General features: G+C 50.1%; 1 protein-coding gene across 1 annotated transcript in view; it reads right to left on the bottom strand.

The window, feature by feature from the left end:
- The window catches only part of BMP7 (bone morphogenetic protein 7), an 86,033-nt gene that overhangs the window by 29,773 nt on the left and 39,302 nt on the right, over nucleotides 1–16,958 (bottom strand). The gene's annotated exons all lie outside the window — the stretch shown is intronic.

The raw sequence follows: 16,958 nt of genomic DNA, 5'->3' as shown, positions 1-16,958 counted from the left end.
TGGGAGGACTTTGTGAGTGGGGGAGCTGGCAGGAGGTCTGCCAGCCCCTCTCCCGACAAAGTGCGTTCATCAGACAAAGATCCAGCCATGGAGACAGCCGATGGGAGACAGAGTGCAGAACGGGGGTAAAGAGATATACAGGAGACAAGGAGCTGCTGTAAGACAGACGTGCCCTTCAGATTTGTTGGGGGTGACAGAGGATGAGATGGTTGGATGGCATCACTGACTCAATGGACATGGGTTTGAGCAAGCTCTGGGAGATGGTGAAAGACAGGGAAGCCTGGTATGCTGCAGTCCATGGGGTTGCAGAGAGTCAGACACGACCGAGTGAATGAACAACAACAACAATGTTGAGGGAATACCAGTGGGACAGAGGACAGGAAGGCAGGAATCTCGCCATCTCCATGAGGCTAGAATCTCAGGGAACAGAAGTTCACCCTTGTTCACTTATTCACCACTTGCCAGGCACTGTCCCACGTGCTCTATACATGTTGTCTCATTCAGTTCTTACAACACTAGATCTCTGATGGATCCATGATAAAACCATGACTTGCCCAAGGTCATTTTTCCAGGAAGATGCTAGACTGGGGCTTCAGCCTGGCAACTGAGCACCAGTGCAGAGATGCTCCTCATTTTCACACTATATAATTTCTTCATGAGGCCACCAAGCATTAGGAAGTGGACCCCAGACTAACATCATTAGTAGAGGGAGTACTTTAATTCTCTTCCTCAGATTTGTAGTAGAAAATAGTTAAAACCGCAATTGACCTTGTAAGGATGGAGGGTGAATGAAGATGGGTAGATGGATGGATGGATGGATGGATGAATAGAAGAAAGATGGATGGATGGATGGATGGATTTTTACATTCCTAGATAGTAGAATTCGAGTATATAAGATATCATAATGTCCCTTTGCAACTTTTAATTATAAGAATTAGAAACAAATATTTTGAGTCCTTTGATAGCCAGTTAATATATTTGAGCTCCTATACTGTACCAGGCAGTGGGTACAGTGATGAACAGCATCCAACCAGTTCCTGCTCCAAGGTATTGACAATCTTTTTCATACTGGGGGGAATCTAATTTTCCTGGGAAATTACATGGTTCAGTCGGTAAAGAATCTGCCTGCAATGGAGGAGACCCGGGTTCAATCCCTGGGTCGTCAGGAAGATCCCCCGGAGAATGAAATGGCAACCCACTCCAGTATTCTTGCCTGGGAAATGCCATGGACAGAGGAGCCTGGCAGGCTACCATCCACGGGGTCACAAAGAGTCAGACACGACTGAGCAACTAAACCACCACACCATGCATGTGATTGAGATACGACTTCCGAGCTCATGGACAGCAAGTGGAGTCACAGTACAAGGCGGTGCCTTGTCTCCTAGCCAACCAAACCACAGTCTCTTGTGACTGTAGGACACTCACTGCCTCTGCAATGCAGAGAGATCAGAGGAGCAAGGAAGACTTTTTAGAGCCACAGAGCATTTTGAGGATGTTGTTCAACTTTCACGGCCAAACCGAATTAAGATAAGGAGACACTCTTCTGTGATCCATTTACTTCTATTTTTTTCCCGGGGCCCTTTCAGATGTAGCTTCAAAACTGACTTGGAGAAGGATGTTCACACAGATCCCAAATGAGAGTTTCCACTACTCTCTTCATCTCCAATTTGCCTTGATGGCTTTCCTAGCTATGGAGAGTTACCAAGACTGTCAACAAACCAGCTTGCTGCTCTCAACAATTAACAGATGAGAGAAGAAACACACTCCGAAACAATCCCCTCACTCGCTCAGGCTCCCAGGGCCCCAGCAGGAAACCACCACACTGCAGCACAGAAGTCATCAACCTGGGTGGCGACTCTGCCAGAAAATTGTTATTTGCAGGAAAATGTGACCAGATATCCGGATAGGCCCTGATGGACAGTAAAACAATGAATAGTAACTCAGGGAACAGAATCAGGCCTTTGGAGAGAGAACGCTTTGCCAAACGATACTAAAAGTTCTCTTATTACAGCCGGGACACCGAGGGCCAGATGTTACAGGCGAGCGTTGACTCATTGTGAATCAACGTGCATGCGAGCGCAGCCTCCCTCCCCTGAGTCCTGGTTCGCAGTGTGTTCCAGCCTTGCTGAGGAGAGCCAAGCCTTCGTAGAAGGCATTGGGACAGGACAGCCCTGTCAAGGCGGGAGAGTGGGATGCTTACACAGGCTCCGCTGTGAGATGGAGGGCTCAGCCCCAGGTTGGCACCATGAACAGGACAAGCAAGAAATTACTCAGCAGCCACGTCCAGACAGACGGCTGAGAAAGTGCGAATTTCTTGACACCACCTGGAGCATCTTATTAGAAATCAATGGCTCTTACTCCAGGAGGAACAAACAAGCCCTTTGTGACATGTATATTCACCACGAACACACCGACCTTCCTAACTCAGCCCAGGTGAGAGCAGAAGCTGGACACGTCAGGGTGGGGACCCCGTGTGTGCCAAGTCACTTCAGTCTTGTCTGACACTTTGCGACCCCGTGGACAGTAGCCCATCAGAATCCTCTGTCCATGGAATTCTCCAAGCAAGAATACTGGAGTGGGTTGCCATGCCCTTCTCCAAGAGATCCTCCCAACACAAGGGCTGAACCCATGTTTTCTACAGCCCTTCAACTGACAGGCGGATTCTTTGCCACTAATGCCACCTGGGCTTCAGGGAACCTAAATGCCCTCTCTCCCCTTTGCCACTGCTGAGAATCTAGGTGCTTTCTGTGCACCAGCTCCCTGATCTCCAACAATCAGGTTACTGTTCCCATTTTATACACAAGTAGAGTGAGGTTTAGAGAGGGGAGGACAAAAGTCCACATTGATAAACCTTGAAAGTGAGAGAACCAGGGCACAGTGCTGGAAGCGTGACCTGAGGACTTGGGCACTTAAGCCTCGTCACTTCCTTAACTCAACCCCTCACCAAGGGGCAAGAAATCAGGAGCTTGTTCAGTCCTGCACGATGCGTGTTATTGTCACAGCATTGTGGGGAGCAGAGAAAATATTAGAGAAGGGGTGTGGGATGAAGTCCAGGCAGCAGGGGAGGAAGGAAGCAAGTAGGGCAAGCCAGCTGATTGCAGAGCCTCAGTTTCCTCCTCTGTAAAATGGCCAGAATGCCCTCTCCTGCAGCAGGTGAGGGAGCTAAGGGAAGACTACTCTAAGGACAAACTCCCAAGGCTCCTGGAGCATTGCTATAGTTACTCCAAGTCATGCCAGTGTTGGTGCACAGTCCCTGCGAGACAGCAAGAAATTCTAGGATGGGGACTTTATCCTGGTCCCAGTCCTTATGTGATTTCCTAAGATCCCCACATATCCACCCAAACAATAGACCACATATCCACTCAAACAACATTCACCTTTGACACCAACATTCCTCAGAGTGTATCAGGATGTTCACAGTCATGCACTGTCTGCAAACATGCCATCAACAATTCCTCCTCTCCCTCCCCATGCGCAGCGCTCTCATAAATGGGGAAGTCTGCTCGCACCTCTCACATCTGCAGGGACCATCTGACTCGCTGCGGACCAGTGGGAAGGAGGCCCTGCCATGTCCAGGGCAAGAACGCAACAGGCTTCTCGGATCTGCTCTGCTGCCCACTGGACCGGCAACCCTGACTGCTCTACTGGAGAGAAGGCACGGAAGGGGAACAGGGTAGCAGCTGTGGAGGAGGAGGGTCTACGAGGGGAGAAAGAGAGAGAAACCAAATCAGCCCTCACGGGAGGCGCATCTAGGGCGTTCTGGCCCCATCCACGCTCCCAGCTTCATTGGGGACTACAACAGACACTACCAATAGTAGAAAAACTGCCTGGCTGAGCCCTGCCCAAATTCCTGAGCAATTAAACGACTGTTGTTCTAGCAACTGCGTTGTGGGTGGCTTGTTCACCACAGAGATAGAACCCAAACAACAGTCACACTGTTCAGAACCGTAAAATGGACAACTGACCTTAATCTACTGAGAGGGACAGATGAGTGAAACAGAGAGCACACCCCAGTGCTTCACAGCTCCATCAGAGGATGTGCTTGCTGACAACGGGGATATATGGTATTAAGTAAGAAGGTGTCATGAACAGGATGTGTGATTTGCAAATTTCTGGGAAAATAGAATATGCTAACATTGGTTAAGAAAAAAAGAAACAGAAAATTCGAGTCAAGATACTCAATATGTACTAGTGACTTGAAATAGGAGTAAAACACCTTCCCTAATCCACATCCAGATGGTTTGATACTGTATTTTTACCAAGTTCACCAAATTTTTTTTCCAGTTTTTTATTTTTTTAATTTTAAAATCCTTAATTCTTACATGTGTTCCCAAACATGAACCCCCCTCCCACCTCCCTCCCCATAACATCTCTGTGGGTCATCCCCATGCACCAGCCCCAAGCATGCTGTATCCTGCGTCAGACATAGACTGGCGATTCAATTCTTACATGATAGTATACATGTTAGAATGCCACTCTCCCAAATCATCCCACCCTCTCCCTCTCCCTCTGAGTCCAAAAGTCCGTTATACACAGCTGTGTCTTTTTTCCTGTCTTGCATACAGGGTTGTCATTGCCATCTTTCTAAATTCCATATATATGTGTTAGTATACTGTATTGGTGTTTTTCTTTCTGGCTTACTTCACTCTGTATAATCGGCTCCAGTTTCATCCATCTCATCAGAACTGATTCAAATGAATTCTTTTTAACGGCTGAGTAATACTCCATTGTGTATATGTACCTCAGCTTTCTTATCCATTCATCTGCTGATGGACATCTAGGTTGTTTCCATGTCCTGGCTATTATAAACAGTGCTGCGATGAACATTGGGGTACATGTGTCTCTTTCAATTCTGGTTTCCTCGGTGTGTATGCCCAGCAATGGGATTGCTGGGTCATAAGGTAGTTCTATTTGCAATTTTTTAAGGAATCTCCACACTGTTCTCCATAGTGGCTGTACTAGTTTGCATTCCCACCAGCAGTGTAGGAGGGTTCCCTTTTCTCCACACCCTCTCCAGCATTTATTGCTTGCAGATTTTTGGATCGCAGCCATTCTGACTGGTGTGAAGTGGTACCTCATTGTGGTTTTGATTTGCAATTTACAAATTCAATGCAATCCCTATCAAGCTACCAGCCATATTTTTCACAGAATTAGAACAAATAATTTCAAGATTTGTATGGAAATACAAAAAACCTCGAATTGCCAAAGCAATCTTGAGAAATAAGAATGGAACTGGAGGAATCAACTTGCCTGACTTCAGGCTCTACTACAAAGCCACAGTCATCAAAACAGTATGGTACTGGCACAAAGACAGACATATAGATCAATGGAACAAAAAAGAAAGCCCAGAGATAAATCCACACACACATGGTCACCTTATCTTTGACAAAGGAGGCAAGAATATACAGTGGAGTAAAGACAATCTCTTTAACAAGTGGTGCTGGGAAAACTGGTCAACCACTTGTAAAAGAATGAAACTAGATCACTTTCTAACACCGCACACAAAAATAAACTCAAAATGGATTAAAGATCTAAATGTAAGACCAGAAACTATAAAACTCCTAGAGGAGAACGTAGGCAAAACACTCTCCGACATAAATCACAGCAGGATCCTCTATGATCCACCTCCCAGAATTCTGGAAATAAAAGCAAAAATAGACAAATGGGATCTAATTAAAATTAAAAGCTTCTGCACAACAAGGGAAAATATAAGCAGGTGAAAAGACAGCCTTCTGAATGGGAGAAAATATTAGCAAATGAAGCAACTGACAAACAACTAATCTCAAAAATATACAAGCAACTTATGCAGCTCAATTCCAGAAAAATAAACGACCCAATCAAAAAATGGGCCAAAGAACTAAATAGACGTTTCTCCAAAGAAGACATACGGATGGCTAACAAACACATGAAAAGATGCTCAACATCACCAAATTATTAAGAGAAAATTGCTTTCTATACAAACTGGTCAAGAAAACGCAAGAGGCAAATTGAGAAGCTATCTTGTAAAGCTAGCATGATTCCAAAGACGGAGAAGGCCAATTTGAACAGACATTTCTTTAAAGATACACAAATGGCCAGTGAACACACAAACAGAGGGTCAACATCATTAGCCATTGCTGTTGTTTGGTCGCTGAGTCCTGTCCAGCTCTTTGCAACCCCATGGGCTGTAGCCCGCCAGGTTCCTCTGTCTGAGAATTCTCCAGGCAATAACACTGGAGTGGGTTGCCATTTCCTACTCCAGGGAATCTTCCTGACCTAGGGATCGAACTAGCGTCACCTGTGTCTTTTGCACTGGCAGGCGAATTCTTTACTACTGAACTACCAGGAAAGCCCCTTAAATAGCACAACTCTGAATATACTAAAAACTAATGAATAATACATTTTACAAGGTTGGCTGAATGATGGTATATGAATTATATCTCAGTGAAGCCATATTTTAAAAAGTGAATAAAGTCAACCTAAGTTCAAAATATAGAGCACAGTGTCATGATGCTAACAACTTTTTCTAAGCTGACACACCTTACTTGGGGAACCTAAACACAAATACTCCGGAGCTGCAGCAACAGTTCCTTCTGAAGGGTGTTTCTCTCCTCTACACACACATCAACATTGGCTCAAGTCAGCAAACACCATCTGTTTCTGAAAGAAGTGAGACAGTACGAATCTGCATATTTCCAGTTTTATTGGGTCAGTGGAGCAAACCCCGGCACGGTGGCTGGCCTGGCTTCACCTCCTTTTCGGGGTGGGGACAGTTCTGCCCACTCCTCCAGGCTCACAGAGGCAGCCGGGCTGGGGAACAAACTTAACCTCCCAGTGAAAGAAACACCAGGAGATCACGAAAGCAGACTTCGCTCCTCCCGAAATCCAGGCTCCCCCAGTCCTTGCTCTGTGTGAGGCACAAACCACCAGTGATCCCAACTCTGTGGCGGGGAGGGGTGTCAATATTTAACCACCAGCCAGGGGACAGAGTGGGCTTCCCTGGTGGCTCAGATGGCAAAGAGTCTGCTTGTCATACAGGAGATCTGAGTTCGATTCCTGGGTCAGGAAGATCCCCTGGAGAAGAGAATGGCAATCCACGCCAGTATGCTTGCCTGGAGAATTCCATGGACAGAGGAGCCTGGCAGGCTATGGTCCCTGGGGTTGTAAAGAGTCTGAAACGACTGCATACCTAACACTTTCACTCTTCACTGGGGTCAGAGTACTACTGGGGCTTGCAGGCTCCCCCTCCCAGGGACACCCAGGAGAGTAGCTGAAATCTAACCCACAGAGGAAAGCAGGAGGAAGCCTATGCCATCACCTGACCCAGTTTCCAGCATCTCAACCCACCTCCCTCTGGAAAGTTCTACCATGACAGAAAAGTGGGTATTTTAAAATCTCCAGCGTGGGAAGGTGGAAAGTCCTTTTCTTTCCGCCCCTTCCCTGCTTTTTTTTTTCTTTCTGCCCTGTGGTTCCTTAGAGACTATTTAGAGACTGTGATCTCAAGGAGGGCCTTTGCCCACGACCCATTCCCGGAGCAGTAGAGCCCCACGCAGGATGCAAGATGCCAACCGCTCCGCCCAGGGCCTCTGAGAAATCATTAACACTTTGCACACTCTTAGCTCCTGGGAACACAAGCCTGGAAGGATGGGAAGCCTGAGGATTCCTCTGGCCCCTGGCTCTGCAGGCAGGAGTGAGAGTTATGGTCCAGGGGCTGTGAGTGCATCTCACCTGAGGACAAGTAAACCCTGAGGAAGGACCCTCAGGGTGAGCAAGACAAAGGAAAGCATTAGATTCGAGGGGTGAGGCTGCCCAGGGAGGTCATTCCTTGAAAAGTGTCTCCTGAGGGAGGCCAGAAGGGTGAGCAGGGCTGATGTAGCCCAGGGCAGGAAGTGTGTTCCAACAGAGGGAACAGAATGTGCAAAATCTCATGAGAGAGGCAACCGTGGAGGGGCTCCAGGAGCTCGGTGAGCACAGGGGTGGGCCGTGGCACGAACCTGCAGGGCGGCCTCCGGCCACGGGAAGGTTCCGATGCTGGGAGAGCAGAGAGTTTTAAGCAGGGAATGGAAGTAATTGGCTTTGGGTAGACTCTCGCTAGGGCTTCCCAGGTGGCTCAGTGGTAAAGAATCCATCTGCCAATGCAGGAAACTCAGGTTTGATCCCTGGGTTGGGAAGATCCCCACTCCAGTATTCTTGTCTGGAGAACCCCAAGGAATGAGGAGCCTGGCGGGCTACAGTCCGTAGGGCTCACAAACAGACACAGCTGAGCAACTAAGCACAGCACACAGACTCTCCCTCAGCCCTGCTCTGACCCTCACCCTCACTCTGTGGCTCTTTGGGAAACTGCAGGGCTGGACATTTCACTTTTAAAACCCTACATGTTGTAAACAGTTTCTGGGCCTCGAGAACACTCCTCAGAAGGCAGTAAGCGATGGAGAGGCCAGAGCTTTCCCAGACTAATTCGATGTCACGGAGGGGGAGCAGGCGATGGCGCTGCTAAGGATGAGTCAGGCTGGGAAGGCAGCAGCCCCGCCACTATGCACCTGGAGTCGGCCCAGCCGGCAAACATCAGCCCTGCAGGGAAGCGGGGAAGGAGATCAAAGGAGCCCACGGAGGAAGTGGGGCGTGGCTGCCCTGAGGCTCTCGGTCCTGGGAGTGCCCCTCTGGGCAGGGGAGGACCCAGCCCAGATCCCAGAACCCCACTGGGCTTCAGGGAATGCCCCATCTTTCTTCCAAGTCACCCAGACTGTCCCTAGTGATCCCAGGACAGGAAGATGAAGTCAGGGAGGTCCAAGGCTTTTTTTAAACATTTTTTTTTCTTAAGGCTGCGCCTATCCAGGAAGCCTAAAATTAAGTCATTTGGGGAGAAAGGTGGAAAAATACACACACTAAAGCACAATATCCTCTCGCAGCCAGAGCACGAGTCACCAGCCCACAGCTTCCCCACCCCCAGGACTGTCTGTCCATCTGTCTGTCTGTCTCCCTCCTCTCTTCCCTTCCCCATCCACCTACCAGGGCATTCACAGGAGGGTCAAGAACACTCCTTCCCAGAGCCCAAGAGGCCTATGTTATCAAAGTCAGGATGCAGATCAGCAGCCATTAAGGTCTGGGTCTCCGCTGCCCCGTTTGCAAGACGAAGGGTTGCAGTTTGCCAAGCTCTCAGAAACTGTCTCCCACAAATAAAGTATTGAGAGAGGAAAATGAACAGGTTGAAGACCACAAAGTTCTGTATTCAAATAAGACCAGAAATCACCAAGAGCAAGCACCAGAAGGCACTAAGAGGTTTCACGAGGCACATCAGCTCTCGAGAGGCTCTGAGAGATCCTGGACTGTAAAGAAACCATATATAGTTCTTAGGACTATAAAGAAAGCTGAGCACTGAAGAATTGATGGTTTTGAACTGAGGTGTTGGAGGAGACTCTTGAGAGTCCCTTGGACTGCAAGGAGATCAAACCAGTCCATCCTAAAGGAAACCAGTCCTGAACATTCACTGGAAGGACTGATGCTGAAGCTGAAACTCCGATACTTTGGCCACCTGATGGGAAGAACTGAGTCATTGGAAAAGACCATGATGCTGGGAAAGATTGAAGGTGGGAGGAGAAGGGGACGACAGAGGATGAGATGGTTGGATGGCATCATCGACTCAATGAACATGAGTTTGAAAAAGCGCTGGGAATTGGTGATGGACAGGGAAGCCTGGCACGCTACAGTGGACCTCCCTGACTTCAGCCTGGTGGCAAAGAGTTGGACATGACTGAGCGACTGAACTGAGATCCTGCTGCAAAGCACTGCCTCCTCTGGCCATGGAGAGTGCTTACAGAGGCTCTGAACTTGTCTACACATGCAGATCATGGGGGCCGGCGGTGGACAGCAATGAGGACTGGAACTAGAAATGGGATGCAGCTACCAGCTGGAGAAAACATCCAGGAGGTCTAAGTGGAGCTCAAGATTCTCCCCAGGGTAGATCATACTCTGAGGAGGTCGGGGATGTAGGGTTGTGAAGTAAGGCTTTGGGTCCTAGGAAAGTTGAAATCAAATCACCTCAGAGTGATCCTGGGAAGGCTCTTTTGTTTGTAAAGTGGGGATAGCAATGAGCACTATTCTAAGGATGCACTAAGTACAGTTGAGATGCCTGCATGGAGCTGAAGGCTTAAGGCTCCAGGGTACAACAGAGCTCACTCACAACCACATCATTCTGCCCCTCCGAGAGGCAGCAGTCTTAGAACAGGCCTGGCATGGAAACGGCCCATTGAACCCCACGATACCTAAGAGGCAAGTCCTGTTGTCCCTTTCACAGGAAGGAGAGTGAGGCTCAGGGAGGCTTACAGAGCTCCTGGGGTGGAGGGAGAGCAGCCACCTAGAGGAAGCTCAGCATCCTCTTTCCACCCTTCTGGCCCCTCCCTGCTTCCATCCCCAGCAGCCCTGCTGGGCCTTCAGAACCTCCATTCTGAACAGATCACCGTCCTGCTCTAAGCCCTTTATTAGCTCTTAGAATAAAAAAGCCAAATTCCCCACTGTGTTTCGTGAAAAAGGAGAGGATGTAACTGCTGGTCCAAACTGGGGAACACTGGGGAGAAAAAGGAGGCATTGACAACTCCAGGTGGGCACAGGGGGGCATTTGTCACCCTTCCTATAGGCTCTGGCGGGGGGGGCTGGTCCCCCTCCCTCTCCAACACCTCCTCTCACCCCACTGTGCTTCTGTCTGCCCCCCAGGGCTCCAGCCACCCCAGCGTCCTTTCAAGCTTTCATCTGGGCCAGATTCCACCCACTCCAGGCCATGGTCCATGCTGTTCCCACTGCCTGGAACACTGTTCCCTGTCTTTTTTCCCCTGTCACATCTGGACACCCTGCAACCCCCCAGGGAAGCTCCTGCCTGACGGGCACATCCTCCTTTCCAGCACTCAGGTTGGAGCTGAAATGTGCTCCTATGGTTCTCAGGTTTTCCTCTCACCCCAACACACTGTAAGCTCCTCAGCGGCAGGAACCAGTCCTGCTTTGCTCACCTCTGTCGGCATCCCAGGTTCTAGCAACCAACATAGGACACAGTAGGTCTCAAAGACCTTTGAATGAATGTGCTGCTAACTGGAGTTTTGTTTCAGGCAAGGAGGTTTTCTGGTGTCACTTTCTGTAGTTTTATGTTACTCAAAAAAAGGACGAGTGAGTGTTGTTTCTAATGATTCAAGTGCCTCTGGGCTTCTCTGGTGGCAAAGTGGTAAAGGATCTGCCTGCAGCGAAGGAGACATGGGTTTGATTCCTGGATCGGGAAGATCCCCTGAAGGAGGAAATGGTAACTCACTCCAGTTTTCTTGTGTCGGAAATTCCATGGACAGAGGAGCCTGGTGGGCTACAGTCCATGGGGTCGCAAAGAGTCAGACACAACTGAGCAACTGAGCACACACCCACACAGGTGCCTCCAGAAGTGGGTTTACCTCCACTTCCCTGGGCCTCGGGCCACCATCCACTCCATACCCACCGGGAGTCTTCTTCCAGCTCATGGGCACCAGGCTGCCTGGTAACGCAGGCTGGTCTGTGCCCAGGCACCTCCACATCCCCCACCTTGCACAGGGCCTGCCTGGGTAGTCGCAGGGTGGCCAAACCTCCCCCAGCCCACCCCAGTTGGAGGCTGCCTGGCCGCCTAGGCTTCACCTCCTCCACTTCTGTGTCCTCAGCCCTTGGTCAAGGTCAGCTCCCTGATCTGCATGTTGTCAGGAGAAACCCAGAGGACACAGATGGGCAGGGGACCTCGACTAGGAAGAAAGTCAACCTCCAGTTTACTTTGGGACCCAACTCTTGTTCCTGCTTACTTAAGATTCCAGGATTTGGGCCACAGAATTCCCAGAAAACTGGTGGTCTGGAATTTTGTTCACCCCGGGCATGATCCCTACAGAAACCAAACACTGAGAAATGAGCCATGCTGGGGATTTCAGAGCTCAGAGGTGAGACATAAAGGCCCCTGGGTGCTCCCAGAACAACCAGGCCTTGTGGGGCACGTTGTGGAGCTCTGAGACGGGAAATCCCGCGCGCCAGGCAGCTGCCTGCGTCTGGCATCCTGGGGGCGGGCGGGCGAGACGCCGAGCATGGGAGACTCATCTTTCGAGACTTTCCCCGGTTGCTCCATTTCCTCCAGCCTCCAGCTCCAGCCCGAAATAGCACAAGGTAAATTCAGCCTCCTTCACACACACACTCAAGGAATAAACAAACACACTCATGTTGGGTCATCTTTCCTACCTTTAAAAAAAAAAAGAACCACAGGCTGTTTTAAGATTCCAAACCCAGACACAAAAACGTTAAGTGAAGCTGGGAAAAAGGAAATGAACTCAGCAATGGAGTTTGCAGACAGAGCAAGTGTTGTGAGGACCACAGTCCAGGTTTTCAAAAACAAAGACCAGATCGCGAGGCAGAGGAGGTAGGGGTGCTGAGACTGCGGCCCCTCAAAACAGAGAGGTGACAGGGCGCAGGCAGGCTGAGGACACACCCCTGTGCCGGGCATCACACGTGCCTTATGCCACTGTACCCCTGCCAGCCCTGCCAGGTGGGCACACTTGTCCTCTGTTATATTTTGTCCCTCACCTAGGAGAAGATCAACGGCAAAGTGTCTGCCCGCAATGGGGGAGATCCAGGTTCGATCCCTGGCTCAGGAAGATTCCCTGGAGAAGGAAATGGCAACTCACTCCAGTATGCTTGTCTGGAAAATCCCATGGACAGAGGAGCCTGGTAGGCTATAATCCATGGGGTCACATAGAGTCAGACACGACTGAGCGACCTCACTTTCTTTTTTTCAGGAGAAGATCCTGAGTCAAGGCTTGAATGCAAGTGGTTTGTCTGAGAAGTGACCCCAAGAACCACCAGGAAGAGGGCGGGAAGTGAGGCAGGGATGGAAAGAGGTCAAAACATGGAGCTGGGGGCATCTGGGACTCCTACCCGCCAGGCCCCCCCGGACGCTGTCTGAACATAGTTCTGCATGGTACTTCCTAGGGCACGAGGAGGCTGGAGTCAATATCCACTTGCCCTTGCCCACCTGTGATGGAAGGATGCTCTGGGGGCTTGATTCCACAGTGAGTTGCCTGCATCCTCGGGTCAGAGAAAGCCCCAGGGCAGGAGAGGGCAGAGCCGAGCAGAAGCAGCTAGACTGTGGCTCCAGCCAGCCGTCACAGGGAGGAGGCCTTGTCCCAGGTCACAGCTGGCAAGGTCAACACAGCAGGAGTGCCCATCTTGGGCAGCCAGGGACTCTGTCCCCGTGATGATCTATAGGGGGAACCTGTGGGTGGGGGACCTTGGAGAGAAGACCCAGTGATGAAGGGGAAGCCAGTGGGTGGTCCCTCTTACAGGAATCAAGACTACAGACTTCATGGATTCTTCTCCTAGGAAGAAGGAGGGATGTGCCCCAAGCCCTGCACTTGTGAAAGTTTCTCAGTCATGTCCAACTCTTGGTGACCCCATAGACTGTACAGTCCTTGAAATTCTCCAGGCCAGAATACTGCAGTGGGTAGCCTTTCCCTTCTCCAGGGGATCTTCCCAATCCAGGGATCAAACCTAGGTCTCCCGCATTGCAGATTCTTCACCAGCTGGGCTACAAGGGGAAGCCCAAGAATACTGGAGTAGGTAGCCTTTCCCTTCTCCAGGGGATCTTCCCAACACAGGAATTGAACCGGGGTCTCCTGCATTGCAGGTGGATTCTTTACCAGCTGAGCTGTGAGGGAAGCCCGCCCTGCATGTGTAATGCTGGGAGACGTTCTCCAGGGGTTCTGGTGGAAGACGCTCTCCAAGGAGACACCCCATTCTTCTTCCTTTGACAAGGGCTGGCTTCTCGGGGAGCTGCGCCTTCAAACCCTTGTCCCACCTGAAAACCTGACTCACAAACCACCCCACACCCCTATTCCCCCGGTCTGTGGACCCAACCCTGGAGCCAAAGGTAGAGCCCAAATCCCTCACCCACAGCATCAAGGGGAAATAAGACATCTGCTTTTGGACCCAAGTGTCATCTTTAAAAGCCCCTAACTAGGCTCTGAGGAAGAGCCCCCCAAATTTAAAATCCTACCCCCTTAAAGGCTCTCATCATCTAGTTTTCACTCAAGAAGAGGAGCCACAGGATGTGTGTCAGGCACCAGGGGTGCGATGGTTGAAGGCCCCGGAGGCCACAGGCTGAGGACCCGGCGATCTTGACAGCCTGCATGCAGACTTGGAGGAAGCGGGTGTCGAGTTGGGTTTTGAAAGGGGTCAGGTTGAGACAGACGAGCAACAGTAGCAGAGGATTATGACTAAATGCTCTGTCTAAAGCTGGTTGATTGTCAAGGTCACCAGGAAGAAGCAAGGTATAAGAAACCCATAGGCAAGAGGTGCCCAAGGAGACGTGACGACCAAATGTCACGTGACATCCTAGAGCGGAAGAAGGGCACCGAGTAAAAACCGAGAAAACCTGGGTCAATTATTGACTTCAGTTCATAATAATAATGCATCAACATTGGTTCCTTAAATACAGCAAATGCACCAAACTCACCAATGTCATTCGGCTTCCCAGGTGGCACAATGGTAAAGAATCCATCTGCCAGTGCAGGAGACGCAAGAGACACAGGATCAGTCCCTGGATGGGGAAGATCCCCTGAAGGAGGACATGGCAACCCACTCCAGTATTCTTGACTGGAAATTCAGGACAAAGGAGCCTGCCAGGCTACAGTCTCCCGGGTCACAAAGAGTCAGACATGACTGAAGCAACTTAGCACACATGCACACGCATGGGGGATCTTAGCCCCCGGACCAGGGACTGAACCATACCCCCTGCAGTGGAGGGCGAAGTCTTAACCACTGGACCACCAGGGAAGAGCCACTCCCCCAACTGCCTCCAAATGCCCAAAGCCCTGGGCACTATAGAGGGAAAAGAAGAAAAGGGTGCCATTGCGGGCTGGCAGTTCGAAGACAAAGGAGGAGCCAATGTTTGGAAGCATGCTGAGCATCTATCCAAGTGCCAACTTCCACCCTGAACTTGAAATAACCAAGGGCTTCCTTAGTCACGGTTGACTCCTTTAAAACATCCCCTTCCTGGTAAGCCTGCATTTCCCATCCTTACTGAGTTCACATCTGAACAGGCACTTTTCTTCCCAGCTACAGATGACCGCTCATGACCAAATTGAAAAATATTAATTCTCTCTGTCTCCTGCCAAAAAGGCTAAAGCAATTACAGGCCCTGATATGAAACACAGATGTTAATACATTTGGAAAAACAGACTCCTATGGACGAGCAGAGGTCCAAGTATGAAGTGCTTTTGGAATTAAAGCGCTGGGATCAAGTTATATAGCCAGCCCCCAATACTGAAGCCCATTCTTCCAAAATTCATTCCAGCATAGGGATCCCGGGGCCAGGGCACACAGGCTGACATGTCCCCTACTTGCAAACAAGAACCAACCCACCCTTGGGTACCCACTGGCACACAAACTCAAAATAATATAATTATAATCATCACAGGGAAACTTCCCTGGGATCGAAAAGTATTATAATTATGGGCAATTTTCACTTTTTGGAAATTGGGCTCAGATGCTGAAGAAAGATTGCAAGAGAGGTGTTCTCGGGTTTCAGTTCTGGAAGAGAGAACACATTGGAAGGTTTGCAAGGATGGACGGACCCAAGGCTGGAGGCTCAGGAAGTGAGAGAGGGGCGCCAGCAAGTACCTGTTTCACATAGCCTTGTGCCAGCCACTGCGCCTGGTGCTAAGACTCCTCGTGAAAGACACTGCTACCGTCAGTCCATTCAGGAAGCCCATGGCTAGGAGGCTAGATCCCTCTAGCTCCATTCATGCTTATGTGTCTTGCTGAGCACCTACTGTATGCCAGGTACCAGGCACAAAAGATGGAACAGTGAGCAAAGCACACCAGATGCCTGTCCTCAAGGAGAGTTCGTCCCTGGCTCTGCTCTTGGGCCACCATGATGGTCTCCACACTCCCACTCAGATCTTCGCTGAGGCCCAATGAGGCTCATGGGGGCTCACGAGCCGCCCGACTCCAAGTGGATCCCGAGCCCTTGGTCTTTACTGACTGTCCACACAGCATCTCTGAGACAAGCAGGGCAGCTCTTCTGTCTTCTCAGCCTCAGTTTCCTTGTGCAGAAAATGTTTCCATCCCATTACCCATTTCCTAGGATTGCCATGAAAAGAAAGGGATGTGTGTATCCACCAGCCAAGGAGGAAAACCAGATATGATCAGGCACAGATACAAACGTCCTTTCCTTAACCCCTAGCCCACTACTGTGCCTCAGTTCCCTTGCCTGCAAAATGGAGTGAATGGTGGTACCCCCCTCGGGGGCTTGGGATGGGAAGGACAGTGACAGCACACTGAGTGCTCTGGGCAATCAGCTTCATCATCGTGCAGGTTACATCACGAATTCAGAAGACATCGGCCAAACGAACGAGATGTAAAGAAGGGGCCCTTTCTATGAGGTGGGTCTGCAAGGGGCTGCCTCATGGGACACTTGATCACCTTGACCTTGGCATTCATTAAGTATTCAATCCATGCAGTGACAGGAACAGGGCAGAGAAGCAATTCCTTATAAAGGCTCCTCAGCATCTCTATTTGGAATCTCCTCTCCCAGAAAGGTGTCTCAGTTGCCACCTGCTCACTCTGGGGAATCGAACACTAGCAGAACATCGTCCTGGGAAAGGAGGCAGGGCAGGAATCTCCACCTGCACTGAATGGATGACAGGACTCCCACAAGGTCCCTCAGATCCTCAAGGAAGCAGGAAAGAACAAGGAACAAGTCCACTCTGGGGATACTTGGACTTGTTACATCAGAATTCTGGGGGGGTGGAGGGGGTTGGAGGGAGGGGGTGGACCCAGCACGTGAAATTTTACTTGATGCCTGGTTTTGAATTCCGCCTTTAGTGTGCGGCCTCGGGAAGGTCATCCGACCTCTTTGTGCCCCAGTGACCCCATCCACAAAATGGGAGAATAACACGTCTTGAGGATGCCGTGAGGACTTAGAGAGGGTGCGGGCA

Source organism: Capra hircus, chromosome 13, assembly GCF_001704415.2.
Source record: "Capra hircus breed San Clemente chromosome 13, ASM170441v1, whole genome shotgun sequence".
NCBI classification, from domain to species: Eukaryota; Metazoa; Chordata; class Mammalia; order Artiodactyla; family Bovidae; genus Capra; species Capra hircus.
The sequence above is the reverse complement of the archived record's forward strand: the minus strand, read 5'-3'. Positions and strand labels throughout refer to the sequence as shown.